The sequence below is a fragment of the Papio anubis genome, chromosome 5 (genome assembly GCF_008728515.1).
Source record: "Papio anubis isolate 15944 chromosome 5, Panubis1.0, whole genome shotgun sequence".
NCBI lineage: Eukaryota > Metazoa > Chordata > Mammalia > Primates > Cercopithecidae > Papio > Papio anubis.
The window spans coordinates 142908915-142924704 of record NC_044980.1 but is presented as its reverse complement, the minus strand read 5'-3'; the positions used below and the strand labels follow the sequence as shown (position 1 = coordinate 142924704).

At 54.0% G+C, this 15790-nt stretch overlaps 1 protein-coding gene and 1 long non-coding RNA gene across 2 annotated transcripts in view; one reads left to right on the top strand and one right to left on the bottom strand.

Annotated features, from left to right (window-relative positions):
- Positions 1-582: 582 nt before the first annotated feature.
- LOC108586472 lies at positions 583-14035 on the bottom strand. The gene is made up of 2 exons (XR_001903848.3): positions 12944-14035; positions 583-1422 (listed from the first exon to the last, which is right to left on the bottom strand). It is a non-coding gene; the product is annotated as an uncharacterized LOC108586472 (long non-coding RNA).
- PDGFRB (platelet derived growth factor receptor beta) overlaps positions 10466-15790 on the top strand; it is a 42158-nt gene continuing 36833 nt past the window's right edge. Inside the window, exon 1 of the mRNA XM_009209380.3 lies at positions 10466-10994. The gene's annotated coding sequence lies outside the window, so the exon portion shown is untranslated. The remainder of the gene's footprint in view (positions 10995-15790) is intronic.

Below are 15790 nucleotides of genomic sequence, written 5' to 3'. Positions count from 1 at the left end.
AAACCCGTCGGGGGCGGGGGGTTCAAAAGGAGACAAATTGCCGCCCCAAGCGGGAGGTGGACTGGCCAAGGCCTGGAGGGGGTGGGGGCGCGGAGGGCGCGTCTTGGGCGAGGGTGGAGGCCGCGCTGCGAGTGGAAATCACTTGCCAGGGGGCGGCCTAGCGGCCTGAACATCTTGTCCTTCCAGTGGCCGCGTGGACGGCCCTGCAGCCCCATTTTACAGGTGGAGGAACAGGCACCCAGGGGCCAGGGGGATTCTTGGCCAACTTCACACAGTGACCAGCTTGAGGTGAGGGGCAACGCAGACTTCAAACAGGGCTCCCGTCTGTAGGATCGCAGGTCCTTAATCTTTCGGCGGGGAGGGGTCACGACCCCTCTCGTCATGGAAGCTGTGGATGTTTTTCTCTGGGGAAATGCACATATGCACATACATACACGAGTCTTCTTTACAGTCGGGGGATTGCCTGGGTTGGCCTTCTAGAGAAAGTTCTCAAAAGGCACAGTGTGTGTGTGTGTGTGTGTGTGTGTCTGTTGGGGGGGTCTTCTGGGGACATTACAGGAAACTTTTAGCAAATTATCTTGATGACCCTCTACCCTCTTTTTTTAATTGAGAAGTTTCAAGCATACACAAAAGTAGAATTGTATAATGAACTGCTGTGTACCCATCACCCCGCTTCAACAACTATTAAGGTTTTGTCACACTTATTTCATCTACTCCCCGCTTTTCTGAAGTATTTTAAAACAAATTCCAGACATCATGTCATTTTACCCCTACATACTTCAGCACGCATCTCTAAAATACATGGACATTTTCTTACATAATATGCCATTATCACATCTAGCAAAATTAACACAAATTCCTGGGTATTACCTAACACACAGTTCTTATTCAGAGTACTCCAATTGATTCAAAAATGTCTTTTTAGCAGTTGGTTTGTGTGAATCGGGATCCAAAAGCCCTGATCCATTTATTATGGCTGGAGCCCCCTTGGGATTTTAAATGCATCACATGTTCCTCCACCCCATATTAAGGACTGGCAAACATTTCATAGTTACCTAAGGGGGAGTGGGGGATGGGAACACTTGAGGGGGTGTCAGTGAACTGGGAGTAGGGGCAAGGCTGAGGGATTTGGGGAAGAATGCATGAAGGACAGGGCTCTGGGTCAGGAAGTCAGGTGGGGTCCCTCCCCACAAGGGCTTTGTGCCAGGGAACTGTGCAGAAGCACCCTGTGGGATTGGATGGGCCCACATTTCCTGGGTTCCTCTCATTGTGCAGGGATGTGTGGTCCCCCGAAGAAGGTCAGAATCAGGGTCTTATCTGTTCAACCTGTCTCTCTCTTGGGTCACCATATTAGCTGGGGGCTGGTAGGTATCGTCTCAGGTCTGGGCAGATGTTTCGGGATCAGGACATAATTTGCCAGGCCTGGAGCAAAATAAAAAAATATAAGGTCCCTTGTTCGAAAATGATTAAAGATTTCAGGATGGTGGCAGCAGAGCATTCACCTGAGCCCGGGGCGCTTCCACACACTGGGCTCTGTGTGACTGCAATGGTGACCCGCCCAGGAAGCTGGCCCTGGTGAGACTCTTGCTCTTCTGGAGCTCTGATACGTGATAGAGCCGGAGACTCAGCCAGCACAGGGCTCCCTCCGCTTCCTGCTCAGAGGAACCCTTTCCATTGCACAGGTAGAAGCATTGAGGCTCAGAAAGGAAAGGAGTAGTGCCCAGTGTTTGCAGCAAAATGAAGGCTGCTTGTAGGAGAGGGGAAGGGAGATCCTGGCTGTTGCTGACCGGGCGGAGCCCTTGGCTACCTTGCGGGAGCACATGGCTGTCCACATGTGTGCAGATCAGCACATGACACAGATGAGCACATGGCTGCCTCAGCAGGGAAGATCCCACTTTCCCAGGTCAGGAAGTGGATGCAGTGCTGAAATGTTTCTCAGAAGTCATCTGGAGCTCTGGGCTCTGCTTAGGACTCAAGTTTTCAAGGGATTGGTGGGAAATTGGCAAGTACACAGAGGAGGGAGAAGAGGCCCAAGAGGACTGAACTCCACTTTCTGAGCTGAGAGAACAGGGACTGCTTGGACTGCAGGAAGAGAAGACCTGGAGTGGGGTCTGAGTCTGGGGAGGAAGACAGGGCAGCCTTGGGACCTCAGGGAGGAAGCTGCAGGCTACAGATGTGGATTTCAGCCCACCCATATGTAGGAAAGTGCTCTGTTAGGGGCCATCTGTCAGGAAATGGGCTGTCATGAGAGAGAGTGAGCTCATCATCACAGGAGGTATGTAAGTGACTGCTGGAGGTCAGTCTCACGTTAGGGATGCTGGGGAAAGGATGTCTATCCTGGGGGAAGGGTGCTCTCTAGGTGCCCTCTACTTTCAAGAATATGTTCTGTCAGGCCTAAATGGTAGGCTTAAAGGTTGGAAAGGCATACAAATTCATTTCTTTATGTATTTATCCATTTGAAAAATATGCATTAACACATCTCCTTTGTGCTGACACTATGTTAGGTACTGAGTGAGGCCCTGCCCTTGCAGTACTTACAGTTGGGGTCTGGCAGGGGTGGACAGGTATGAATCAAATAATCACAAATAAAGGTAAAGTTACATCTTGGCAAGGGCCAGGAATAGGGAGATTTGACCCAGAGGGAGGAGTCAGGGAAGCCTTGCAGGAGGAAGTGACACGTGAGTCAAGGCCCTGGGGAGTGGGGAAGGGCGGCAGGGGTCAAGGGTCAGTATGAACAGAGGCCCTGAGGCCCGAGGGGACACTTGTTCTCCTAGCACTGAATGGTAGAGGCAAGAGAGGAGTCTGGCAAGGGACAGAGCAGGCCCTGGTGGGACAAGCCTGATGAGGGTGTGGAAGGGTATTATGTAGGGGTTAGAGTGGCCGAGGGCAGTGGCGGGAAGACAGCTGTGGCTGGTGTGTGGAGAATGAGCCAGAGGAGAGGCGGGGCGCCAGAGAGCAGCAGGAAGCCGGGCAGGGGTCCAGGAGTGGTGGAGATGGTGGCCAGGACTAGGTGGTAGCTGAGAGCTGGGGGCCAAAGCGGCAGTCCTGTCCCAGCAGAGCAAAGACTGTTTTCCTGATCAGGCAGAGGGCAGAGCCAGGGACCCCCAAGACCTGGGGAGCCCCTCCAGCTGCTCTGTGGTCCCCTCAGTAGTGTGCCCTCCCAGGGTGGATGTCCCTCCCACTCCACGGACACATCCTGGGTTGGGCCCCCACCCTTCCTGTGGATTCCCGTGTACTGGGCTTTCTGACTCCTAGCTCAGTTCTCTCTGAGATTTCAGGGTTTGGCCCTTGACATTTTGCTGGAGTAATAATAACAACAACAATAGCACTGCTATGTATTAAGCATTTACTAAGTGCCAGGCATCATGTCAAGCCCTTTGCATGTGTTATCTCAGTTCCTCCTCACAGTAGCACAATGAGGTGGGGTTGATTGTTAGCCCAATTTTGCAGGGGAGGAAGCTGGAGCTCAGAGAAGCGAAGTCACCTGCCTGAAGTCACACAGAAGTCAATGTCCTAGCTGGAAGTTTTTCTTTTTCTTTCTTTCTTTCTTTTTTTTTTTTTTTTTTTGAGACAGAGTTTCACCCTTGTTGCCCAGGCTGGAGTGCAGTGGAGCAATCTCGGCTCACTGCAGCCTCCGCCTCCTGGGTTCAAGCGATTGTCCTGCCTCAGCCTCCCAAGTAGCTGGGATTACAAGTGTCTGCCACCATGCCCGGCTAATTTTATATTTTTAGTAGACACGGGGTTTCTCCATGTTGGTCAGGCTGGTCTCGAACTCCTGACCTCAGGTGATCCATCCACCTTGGCGTCCCAAAGTGCTGAGATTACAGGCGTGAGCCACCATGCCCAGCTAAAGTTTTTCTTTCTTCTATGTCTGGCCCCTGCTGCCAGGATAGTGAGCTGTGTGTGCCTCCCTGCCCCCTAGTTTGTTAGTTGGGATTTTGCTTAAACAAATAGCTGGTTCCTCTTCCTCTTCTGACTTCTTCATGCAAAAAAGCCTCCGCTCTCCCTTCGCCCTCACCCCTAGGTGGACCCCCTGTAGAAGTCCTGAGCCAGCGCTGATGTGGCACCACCAGTTTCCCTCCAACCAGGACACTGTAACCTTGTTTAAATGACCCAGGCTGGGAGTCTGAAATTGCAGGTCTTCCCACCTTGGCTTCTGACTCGCCTTGTGACCCTGAGCCCCTGGGCCTCAGTCTCCCCCTGTGCTCACTGGGACTGGAATAGCAGTCCAGTGTGGCTCTGTGCGTGGAGAAGGCCCTGTCTACCCTGTCTTGTGGGCAGCCTCTTCCTCTCTGACATCCCCTGCCCCTGGGAGTGGCTGTTTATTGGACCCCTCCTTCTTCTGACTCCCGGGTAGGCCCCTCTTCCCCCTGGAAGCCCTCCCTACAGGCTGCTCTCACACACCCAGCCAGGGCCTCCTGGGGTGGGGCACAGAGCTGATGGCCTCATAAAGATCTTAGTGATAACTTGGTTTTTCAATCAGGTTTATGGCCCTAGAAGAGACGAGTTTCTGGGCTCAGCTTTCTGTTGGAAATAGTTTGCCTAAGAGAAGTTGGTGGGCACCAGGGCCAGTGTTAGGCCCACTGCGCCGCACCGCCAGCCTCTTGAAGTTCTCTCTGGACTGTAGTCCAAGAGCTTTGGACTGGGGGCCCGTCCCAGCCAAGCCTCAGTCTCGCTCTGTGACCTTGGACACGTTAACTCCTCTCTCTGAGTCCCTGCTTCCACCTCAGAATTAGGGATCTTAATTCCTGCCCTGCCCACCTCCAGGTAGGGACAGATGCGGGGAAGGAGGGGGGCTCCTGTGAGGCATCTTTCCCTTCCAGAAGCCTCTCTCCTCCCAATGCCTTTCTTCTCCTCCTACCCCTCCAGGGGCTGGGGGCGCCACCTGCTGGCACTCCTGGGTAGTGCTGGAGGACTCGCCAGACAGTTGTTGCCTTGTCTCAGTAATGCCCAGACGGCACTGATTGTCCTAGGGAAACAGAGGTGTAGGGAAGCGTGGCAGACCCCAGGACACAGACACTTAGGTAGCAGAGGACATGCTAGAACCGGAGGCCCAGGGCATAGATGTCCTTATCAGAGGAGCACTGTGTGTGACCCACTGTTCAGAGGATACAGAGGCCGGGGAAGGAAAAGGGCCATACTGTGAGTCAAGTGGCCACACACAGGCTGGGACCCTGAAGCCCAGACTCCCTGTTGAGATGCATTCCTGCAGCCTCTCAGGTGGATAAAGAGTTGGGGGAAGCACGGAGCAGGGGTGTGTGTGCACGCAGCGCTCAGTTCATGATCGGCCACTGCAGCCTCCACACTCGTCCCCTGCCTCCCTCCTGCCCTCTTTAGTACATCCTCCGCAGTGCACCTTGGTGACCTGGTCTCATCAGTTCCCTGTTTAAAATCCTGCAGTGGCCCCTACTGACCCTCAGGATAAAAGTCAGACTCCCTCCGGCCCACAAAGCCCTGATGCCTGGCCAATGACCGCCTCTCCAACCTTCTACCCCACTCTGCCAGCTCTCTGCCTCAACCATTCTTTTCTCTTTGTTCAAACACATCAAGATCTCTCTGGCCTCCAAGCTTTTGCAAATGCTTTTCCCCCTGCCTGGAACACTGTTCCTACTCCTGCATGTGTGTGGCCTCACAGGCCTGTTTCCTCCCCACAGAAGTCCTACTGTACCTGAGTAAGAACTCCCATCCACCCGGCTCATCATTCTCTCTGTCTCTTTCATCGCACTCATCACAATTTAATATTATTAATTTGTGGTTTCCTTGGTGTTTGCTTGTGAACTCTGTGAGGACAGGAGGACAGGGTACATAGTAGGTCCTCAATTAACTTCTATCACATGGATGGATGATTGGAGAAACAGTTATCTTAGTAATAACTGGATGTTAGATGGAGAGGCCCCACCGTAAGCCTGCTGTGTGCCCTCAAAAAGGTTCTGGTGCTCTCCGGACCTTAGGAGCCAGCACATCCAGTGAGGGTGAGGGCCCTGCTCCTCCAGGGATCTGTGAGCCATCTGCGTGTACCAGACGAACACACTTCAGTTGCCCACGGTCCTGGGGCACTGAAAGGGAGGCCAGCAAGGGGGCGGGGAGAGCTGAATGGGCAGTGTCTTGAAGCCTTTATCTCCTGGGATCCTGGTGGGCCTCGGTGGCTACAGTCCGGCTCAGTAAGACAGTCCTAGGAATCTAGGGAGGGAATGTGGCCCAAGGCCCCCACTGGTCCTTTGCCCACTCAGAAAGCCACTACACTGAGTGTCCAGGAGGTAGGGGGACAGTTCCCACTCTGTGCCCCTCTGGCTCTCCAGCCACAGGCACAAGATCTACCCGCTCCGCTCAGGGCACGCATGGGTGGAAGGATCTGGGCTGGGGATCAGGAGTCCTGTATTCTAGCTTCCCTCACCACTACTGTGAACCTCAGACGAGTTCCCTCCACTCTCTGGGCCTCAGTTTCCATGCCAGCAGAAGGGACACATCTTAGGGCCCTGACATCTAAGATGACTGTGTTAGAGCCTGGGATATGTCTGCTGCTTCCTTATCACCCCCTCCCCCACCCCATAACCCTGCCTGGGGAGCCTGGGAGTGGGGGCAGAGCCGGGAGCGTGGGAGAGCCAGATGTGGTGGCCGCTGGCCTGCCTGAGTGAGGACTGAGCAGCCTCCTGGGAATTCTCCCACTCAGGCTCCCTTTCCGGTTCCCTCCCCCTGCCCCACTGAGAGCTGCAGCTTCCGCTCTGGCTCTGACAAGTGTGGGTGGGCGGGGGTCTTAGCACAGGGGTCTGTTCAGCCTGGTTCCCTCCTCTGGGGAAGAGCATGGGCCTATGAGTCTAGACAGAAAGCCGCGGTTCCAGTCCCAGTCTGTGGCTGACACATCACAAGGCCTTGCACAAGTTCCTTTCCATCACTGGCCTCAGTCATACTGGCTGTGAAATGAGCATGTTGGTGAGCTTCCCTCCAGCCCTGATGGTGGACTTCTATGACAGCAGCTCTTGGTAACACCTGAGGATCAGTCACCTTTTTTTTTTTTTTGAGATGGAGTTTCACTCTTGTTGCCCAGACTGGAGTGCAATAGTGCGATCTCAGCTCACCGCAACGTTTGCCTCCCGGGTTCAAGCAATTCTCCAGCCTCAGCCTCCCGAGTAGCTGGGATTACAGACATGCGCCACCACACCCAGCTAATTTTGTATTTTTAGTAGAGATGGGATTTCTCCATGTTGGCCAGGCTGGTCTCAAACTCCCGACCTCAGGTGATCTGCCGGCTTCAGGCTCCCAGAGTGCTAGGATTACAGGCGTGAACCACTGTACCGGCTGGATCAGTCACCTTTTGTGGCACTTTCTTGTTTTGCTTGAGGGCTAGACAAAATGCCTGTGGGCATGGCTTATTCAGGTCTCTCCACAACCCCGTGAGGTAGGCACGTGTGTCCCCATTTCACAGTTGAAGGTACTGAGGCTCAGAGAGCTCAGGTAATATCGTCGCCCAGCGTCACATGGCTGGGAAGTGGTGGAGCTGGGTTGGAGCTGCCAACATCAGAGTCCAGATATTTAACTCTTGAGTGTGCCACTGTGCTGTGGGGGAGGGTGGTGTGGAACCCTAAGGCCCAGAGACCCCCTCTCCCACTGCACCCCATCCCAGTCCACCTCAGGCAGGGCTCCCCATATTCCATGCTCTGCCCACCCACTCTCAGCCCAACCTTCCCCAAGACAGCCTTGTCCAAGGCTGTACTGGGCTCCCCATATCTGGGCAGGTGTGAGGATGCTCATAGCTTATCCTGTCCACAGTGGGGCGGGGGGCCACGCTGACCACCCCAGGGTGATGATGCTGCACTGCCCATGTGCCCTGTCCATTGACCCTGAAGGCAGAGTGCACAAGGGGAATACAAGACCCAGAAAAGGGAGGGCTTGGCCCAGGGAGACACAGTGATGAAATGCTGCTCGAATGAGGGAACTCACTATTTCAGTAATAGCACTTCCAGGCAATGTACTAAGTCCTTTGTACAAATCGAAGAGTCTTTGACTTATCTCCATTTTCCAGAGGAGGAAACCAAGGCCCAGGAGTTTAAGTGATTTGCCTAAGCTCATGTAGCTTGAAACTGGAGCAGCTGGGATTCAAACCCAGCTCTATCTGTAGCTTTCCAACCTCCTCTCTCAATCATGACACTTTTGCCTCAATTGTCCCGTCCTTGGCGAGTGCCCTGGGGTGCTCCCTAGAGCTCTGCGCCTCCCACCCATATCTCAGTTGAGAAGAGGAATGACAGTCCTGGTGCCCACCAAGGGTTAATGGTGGTAGGGGCTAAGTAATTCCAGATGGGCCTCAGGACGGCTGGGCTGGCCGGAAACCGGAGGCCGCCAGCTTCTCAGGGGAGCCACCGCCAACTGCCCCTCCTCTCTGTGCTGCATCTCTGGCCCCCAGCTGTACCCCTGCCGTAGGGCCCACCAACCTCCTCTCCCTTACTAGAGTCCCGCTCTAAGGGAAATTGCAGACGGACCATCCCAAGGGCCTTGTAGCATAGTGAGTCCACACCTGTTATGCACAGATATGGAAACTGAGGCTCAGGAAGGGCAAGGGACCTATTCAAGGTCTCCCAATAAGTCTGTGGCTGGGTCTTCTGACTCCCAGACTAGCTTCTTTGGGGATTAGGGGTTGGTGTGCCTCCTGGCTTCCCCCAGGCTGGCCAGGCTGCAGAGGGTCAGCCAAGGCTTCACAGGTGAATGGCCCAGGCAGATGCTAGGAGGGGAGTCATAAATTTCTGACGGAGTCTTTGGGCACAAGAAATCCCTGTGCAAGCCTGACCTTGTGGCCTGTAGGATCTTTTCACATTCCCCTACGACCTTGCTGCCACAAATACCTGGCCAGGCCCCCTCTCTTGGGGTACTCTTTTGGTCCCCAACCCGTGGCAGGGAGCCAGTCTGAGAACACTTCTCCTTCCATATGGTCCAGCCCAGATGCTCTGCTGGGCAATCCCGATTGGGACTAGACCAAGAAATGATTGCAAGATTGTTGACTGTGGTGGGCATGGAATCCCAGCTCAGGCAAATCCCCTGCTCTGTGAACAGGGGCCTGGGGGAAGCTGAGGAGGAAAGACTTAGCGGTGCAGAGGGGAGAGTGGAAGGAGGGCAGAGCCGGCCTCTACCTGTGTCACCTGGGACACCTTTCTTCACCCTCTGGAATTCAGTTACCCCGTGTGTACAGTAGTGGGAGCAGGGGTGGTGAGCCCACTCTATATGCCCTTCTAAAATAATGCCCTTTGGCATCTGAGGGTTAGGAGTCTGTAACTGGAGATGTCTTGTGATCTGAGAGGCTGAGCATGGAAGAAGAGATCCAGCCGGGGGAACTGGAGGAGTCTTGGCAGACCCTGGTGGGAAAGAAGAGCCAGAGAATGGAAACGGAACAAAACAGATCCTCAAAAGTGTCTTGTTGAGTGACTGAATGAAAGAGCCACAGGGGGAACCTAGGAAGAAAGCAGGGCAGGGGGTTCATCTACACTGGAATGGGGGTCTTGGGTGGGGGTCAGATGACTTATGTCTCTTCCATCATGTGACTCATGAGACCTAGTTCTGCCCCAGCTCTGCCATTGCTGTGTAAGCTTAGGAAGCTTATTTTGCTCTTCTGGGCCTCAGTGTCCTCATCTATAAAATGGGGTAAATAATCCTCTCCTGACACCCCAGGGGCTTTGAGACGCGAAAAGGAATGTATCTGTCAATACCCAGAGATATCCAATCTGTGCTGGATGACCTTGACCAAATCACGTTCCCTCTCTGTGCCAATTCACTCCTGGGCCTTGGTTTGTCCTTCTGAAAAATGGCTGATCATCTTGGAGGATCTTTCCGTCTCCTCCACGTCACCTCTTCTCAGCAGTGCTCTCTGATTCTCTCAGGCCTCCATTAAGGGTCCCTCTAAATGCACTGCCAGCCTCCTGTCTGCCCACCGGACACCTGCTTGCCCAGTGAATATCTCGCTCACTAGCCTGGGTGCTTCTGAGGTCAGGACCATGTCTTGCTCTGTTCCCGGCACTCAGTACAGTGTTAGAACATAGTAAGCACTCAGTATGCTTGCTCAATGAATGAAGGTAGACTGAATCAACCACAGAGATGATCAGTCTCCTTTACAGATGGGGAAACTGAGGCACTGAGATTTGACTCTCCCTGGGTGCCATGGCAAGGGGAGGCAGCCACCCGAGATGGGCATCGGGCAAGTGGGGTCCAGGCCACTCTTTGACAAAAGTGACTCAGCGGCTGGCGGCTGGCGTGGGCTGTGGAATTTTTAAGCATCCCCTCACATCCTGAGAGAACGGGCGACGGGAGGGAGTAAGCAGAGGGAAAAGAAGAAAAACAAGAAACTTGGGGGAAAAGAAAGAGAGAGGGGGAAAAAAACCCTGAAATTGAAAACAGACGCACGCGTCCACCCTCCCTGCCCCACCGCCCCCCTTCTCCCAGCCGGGCCAATCAGAAGCCGCCCTGCAGCCTTTCCCCCAAAGTGGCGGGGGAAGGCGGGGTGGGGCATGGAAGCCCACATTGGTGTGAGCTCCTGAGGCTGCCAGCAGCCAGCAGTGACTGCCCGCCCTATCTGGGACCCAGGATCGCTCTGTGAGCAACTTGGAGCCAGAGAGGAGATCAACAACGAGGAGGAGAGAGCCGGCCCCTCAGCCCAGCTGCCCAGCAGCAGCCTGCGCTCGCCCTGCCCAACGCAGACAGCCAGACCCAGGGCGGCCCCTCTGGCGGCTCTGCTCCTCCCGAAGGATGCTTGGGGAGTGAGGCGAAGCTGGGCCGCTCCTCTTCCCTGCAGCAGTCCCCTCCCTCCATCCCTCCGTTCTCCTGAGCCTTCAGGAGCCTGCAACGGTCCTGCCTGGCCTTCTACCCAGCTGTTACCCACTCTGGGACCAGCAGTCTTTCTGATAACAGAAACTCCAAACTTGATAACAGGCAGAGGGCAGTAAGGAGGACTTCCTGGAGGGGGTGACTGTCCAGAGCCTGGAACTCTGCCCACACCAGAAGCCATCGGCAGCAAGGTAAGCACTGGAAAAAGTGGGAACCCCAGCCCCATGCCCTGTCCCTTTGCCCTAGCCTGCATCTCTTTGAGTAGGCAAAAAAAAAAAAAAAAAAAAGGAAGACATTTTTAATAAAACCAGATGAGAGGAGGCTGGGAGACTGGGTGATGTCAGGGTTGGAGGAGGCAGTTTTCTCCTTTCCCCTGCTCTGGGGTGAGTGGCCTCCACCTCATCATCCCTGCTGCCCCTGCCTTCATCAAAAACCCTCAGGGGTTTCTGGGCGCTGAGTGGGGGCCTCCAAAGCACAGCACAGTCAATGGGGAGTGGGGAGAGCTGGGAGGAGCGGGAGAGGGGAATTGGGAGAAGGGTACACAGAAAGCGGGGACTGGGGACCTCAGGATCATAGCCGCTGTTCCTCGGCCCAAGCCTTGTTTCTAAGAATCAGTCTGGCTTTAGGCCAGTCAGCCACCAGGCAACCTTTGGGGATTCAAATGGATTTGCAAATTTTCTAGATTCCTAAGATATCCTTCTAAACCCCCAGCAGCTAGAAAAGTTTGAGGGCTAGGAAAGTTCAAGGGCGATGGGGGGCCATGGCAACCCCTTAGCGGTCATGCTGCTGGGGCTGGGGACTGGGGGCTGGGACCTGATTGTCAGATCTGGGGGGCTCCTCTGTGAAGAAGGGATCAGCCAGTGGGCCATTTCCTTTGGTCCCAGGCAGCTGCTCAGGCCTCCTCGTTGTCCTCCCTCCTTCTGGACTCTACTCCTTCTCCATGCCATTCTAAAGCATAAATCCGATCACACCACTTCCCTGCCCAGGATCCGCCTATGGCTCCCCAGTGCCTGGAGAAACTCCCAGCTCCTAACAGAGGCTGCCACTGCTTGACACTTACTGCACGCCGCGACTGTGCTGAGTGCTTTATGAGACTGATCTCATGTAATGCTCACCAGCAACCCCAGAGGCAGTGACTGTTTTTACCTCCGTTTTATACATGAGGAATCTGAGGCTCAGGCAACCACATAACTGTAACCACACAGCTAGTAAGTGGCACAACCTGGAGAGGTTGGAATCTCCCTGTGCCCCATTACTCCAGACTTGGGCCTTTTGTTCCCGCCAGTCAGATCCCAGAATTCCCAGAAGGAATGCGCACCATCCTGCTTGTGGGCATTTGCCCTCCCTCTTCCCCCTTCCTGGAATGCCCTTCCTCATCACTTTTCTTTCAGGGATATTCCATACTCCACCTCTTCCAGGCAGCCTTCCCAGGTTCTTCCTGTCTTCCAAGTGCTAGCCATGCACTTTGTGCTGAATCCATGTTACTTGGCCCTCCCCTGTTGGTGATCTGTTTATGTTCTGTTTGTTCATCAGAGATTGTTCAGGCCCCAGCAGCAGACCTGAGGCTGCACTTTCTGCTGGGGAATGGTTTAAGGTTTCCCCATCCTGTGCTCTGGCCCCAGTGCCCAGCCCTGGATAGGCAGTGGGACTGAGAAAGTGTCCTGGTGAAAGGAAGGGGGAGCTCACTGAAGACCTTCTGCTCCCAAGTGTGAGACTAGAACCCAGGCCTCCAGCCTTCTCACAGGTGCCCTTCCAGGACATCGTGTAGCTCCTCCAGGCGGCATTTCTCCATTGCAAGCAGGGAGGAGTATGTCTGCTTCCCTCTGTGACCTCCTGATTGCACAGAGGCTTCTAGTGACAAGTTCTGAAGTCACACAGTCCTCCCCTGTCTCCAAGCGGGAGACCCAAAAGCCATAGCCTTCAGGGACATACAGTCCCTGAACACCTACCTCATGCAGGCATAGAGCCTGGTACCTCACACACCTTGGAGTCCTCATGGCAAGTTTTTGAAATCAGTGTTACTACCTCCTTTTTGTATATGAGGAAGCTGCGGTCTGGAGAGGCTAAGTGACTTTCCCAGGGCCATACGGTGAGTCGAGGTGGTGTTTAGGCTGAAGTCTGCCTGACTCTAAAGGCTTACCTCGTCTCCGGGAAGCTCCTAGTCAGAGGGAAGAATCTCCGACCTCCTGCAGAGCCTGCTCCTGGCTTCAGCACCTTCTCCAGCAGAAAGTGCAGCCTCAGGTCTGACTGCTCCAAGGTCTGCCCAGGCCCTGGCTTAGTCCTGAGAGAGGAAGGAGACCATCTGGTCAGCACCCTCCTCCCAGACAGCAGTTATCAGCAGCCCCCCTCCTCTGTGGGAAGAAGAGCTGGGACTTATAATTGCCCGCAGATGTGGGACAGGCAGCGGAAAGCACCGTGGATCCAGAGTCAGGAGACCCAGTGCTTGCCCTGGCTTGATACAAATCCACGGTGTGGCTAACCTCAGACCCCCCACATCCCAACTCTGGGCGCCTTCCACAGCTGGAAGGCAGTGAGTGCTGTGGGTAAACAGCACCAGGCTTGGGCATCAGATGACTATGCACTGACCCCGAGCCAGTTTCTGGCTGACTGTGTGACCCTGGGGCAGCACCTTGCCTCTCTGGGCCTCAATCTCCTTGTCCGTGAGCAGCAGGACTGTGTGTGGGCTCCGTGAGACAACAGCATTGGCAAGATGCTTACCACAGTTCCTGCACTTCACAGCTGGACCTCTGGCCACTGACTGGGAGAGCCACTGCTCTCCCAGCCTCCTGCATTGGAACACTTGGTTATGAAATTAGTCTACAATCTACAAAAGGCTCTGCCCATGGAAGGGACCTGGACACCATGTACGTTTCAAAGATCCGTGTCCATCCTCCAGGCACGGGCCACAGTCTGACTCTGAGACCAGCCGCCTCCTAGGCTAAAGGAGGGTGCTCTGGGCATTTGCTCATAATAGGCTGCTGCTCAGTGCAGTGGGGAGGGAGAAAGGGATGAAAAGCTCTTCTGAAATGCCCACCCATTTCTTGCATATGATTCAGAACCCAGTGGGCAGTGGGTCCTTGGAATGGGAATCTTTTTTCAGTGCCCCCTGTCTTCTGACCCACGGTGTTAGAAGGGAAGGGAAGGGGTGTTGGGCCCCTTCCCAGGGTCAGGGTTTGTAGCACCTCAGCTAGGAAGCAGTGTGAGCAGGATTATATAACAGGAACCAACCTGTTCTTAGTACTTTCTGTGTCTACTTCAATTGTGCTTTACATCGTTACCTCAGAGTTGCTGCTGTATTCCTCAGCTCTTGGAACATGCGGGGCATTCAGGATGTTCTTAATAAATACTGGATTAATTTAACCATCAAGGCTGGGCACGGTGGCTCACACTTGTAATCCTAGCACTTTGGGAGACCGAGGCGGGTGGATCACCTGAAGTTAGGAGTTTGAGACAAGCCTGGCCAATATGGTGAAACCCCATCTCTACTAAAAATACAAAAATTAGCTGGATGTGATGCATGCACCTGTAATCCCAGCTACTTGGGAAGCTGAGGCACTAGAATCGCTTGAACCCAGGAGGCGGAGATTGCAGTGAGCCTGAGCGACAGGGCAAGACTCTGTCTCAAAAAAAAAAAAAAAAAAAAATTTAACCTTCACAGCAACCGCAGAATTAGATCTATAAACTCTTCCCACTTTTTTTTTTTTTTTTAGATGGAGTCTTACTGTGTTGCCCAGGCTGGAGTGCAATGGTGCGATCTTGGTTCACCGCAACCTCCGCCTCCCAGGCTCAAGTGATTCTCCTGCCTCAGCCTCCCAAGCAGTTGGGATTATAGGTGCCTGCCACTATGCCTGGCTAATTATTGTATTTTTAGTAGAGATAGGGTTTCACTATGTTGGCCAGGCTGGTCTCGAACTACCTGACCTCAGGTGATCCGCCCACCTCAGCCTCCCAAAGTGCTGGGATTACAGACGTGAGCCACCGCGCCCGGCTAAACTCTCCCCATTTTACAGGTGAGAAAGTGCGCAGAGTCAGTTGCCTAAAGTCCCACAGCTCAGAAGTGGCAGAGCTGGGATTTGCACCTGGGTGTTTCTGACTCCAGATCCCCTTGATGAGAGGCTGGATGGGGCCTGGGATGCCCCTGGGGATCCAGTGTAAACCCTGAGAATGTGCCTCAGCTGTGGGGGCCCTCAGCATTCCAGAGGTAGTCATCAGACTTTAGAACCCTATGGGACTGTGCACAAGGCGTTCCCTCCTGGGGCCTCAGTTTTCCCATCAGTCAAACAAGGAGGTTGACCCAGATGATGGTAAAGCTTTCTTCCAGCCTTACAACAATTTCAGGATTCCAAGCCACGCCAGCCCAGATTGGCAGCTGCACAAGCCTTGCTGTGTACTCAGGGATCATGCATATTTAACTTCACAATGAAAGGGTTTTTTTCTTACCCTTTCTCTACACATTACAGAAGGAGGTCAGGATCGATAATCACTAATGGAAAACTTTAACCTGCAATAACAAGGAGGAACTTTCTGACGATTAGTGTGGCCCCTTAACGTGTTCAGTTTCTTGAGGAGCTCAGAGGGCTCCCACAGAGCCCACATGCCCATTTTCCTGGGATACTGAGCAGGGAGGGTCGGAGAGGTGGGCCCACTAGGGGCTGTGTGTGGATGCTGTAACCCTTAGGTCTCTTCCAGCGCTGAGTTTTCGAACCTCATATGCTCTAATTTCAAGAGGAAGCAAGACTTGGGCCCAGATGAGTGATGGGATCCAGAGGTGAGGGGAGGAATGGACGCAGGGACCTACCTCTGGTGGGAGTGGGTGTGAAATTCGCATACTTGTTGCTTCCAGTGTAGAAGCCCACCTCACATCCCTCCTGAGCCCTCAGGCACAGATTCTCAGGATAAAGACTTCCTGAATCTCCAAGCCCTGGCCCCAGAGCCCGCCCTGCGCCCGACCCCCACATCCACCAGATGCTTCCTGGGGCAGCAGGAG